The sequence below is a fragment of the Phalaenopsis equestris genome, unplaced genomic scaffold (assembly GCF_001263595.1).
Source record: "Phalaenopsis equestris unplaced genomic scaffold, ASM126359v1 Scaffold000426, whole genome shotgun sequence".
Lineage (NCBI taxonomy): Eukaryota > Viridiplantae > Streptophyta > Magnoliopsida > Asparagales > Orchidaceae > Phalaenopsis > Phalaenopsis equestris.
Genome location: NW_018164867.1, coordinates 166,737 through 167,121, shown reverse-complemented (window position 1 = coordinate 167,121; position 385 = coordinate 166,737). Strand labels below are relative to the sequence as shown.

The following is a 385-nucleotide window of genomic DNA, read 5'->3' as shown; positions in this document are numbered from 1 at the left end:
GTGGGGACGACGGTGGTGTACAGGCTGCAGTGGAAGGCTGGTGGAGACTAACGGGCGGTGAGGTTAGCGTTGATGTTTGCGGGCGAGTTGGGGGACGACGGCTTGTCAATAACATCTTAAATGAATAGTGCAATTCAATTTCGATCAAATTCTAAATTCAGTCAAAATGAACTATGATGTAAAGTTTAAATTACTTCATACTTTATATTGTATTTGAAATTATTCATACCCACCCAAAATTCACTCAACCAAACATCCCCTTCATCTGACGAGTTGTCATAAGTAACTTACCAAATCATAAGAAAAAAAAATTCTTATTCACTTCATCATTTTATATATATTCATTTGTCTTATACATATAAATATAAATATATATATAAATATA

General features: G+C 34.0%; 1 protein-coding gene across 3 annotated transcripts in view; it reads right to left on the bottom strand.

Moving 5' to 3' along the window:
* The window catches only part of LOC110027362, an 8,085-nt gene that overhangs the window by 5,529 nt on the left and 2,171 nt on the right, over window positions 1-385 (bottom strand). The gene's annotated exons all lie outside the window — the stretch shown is intronic.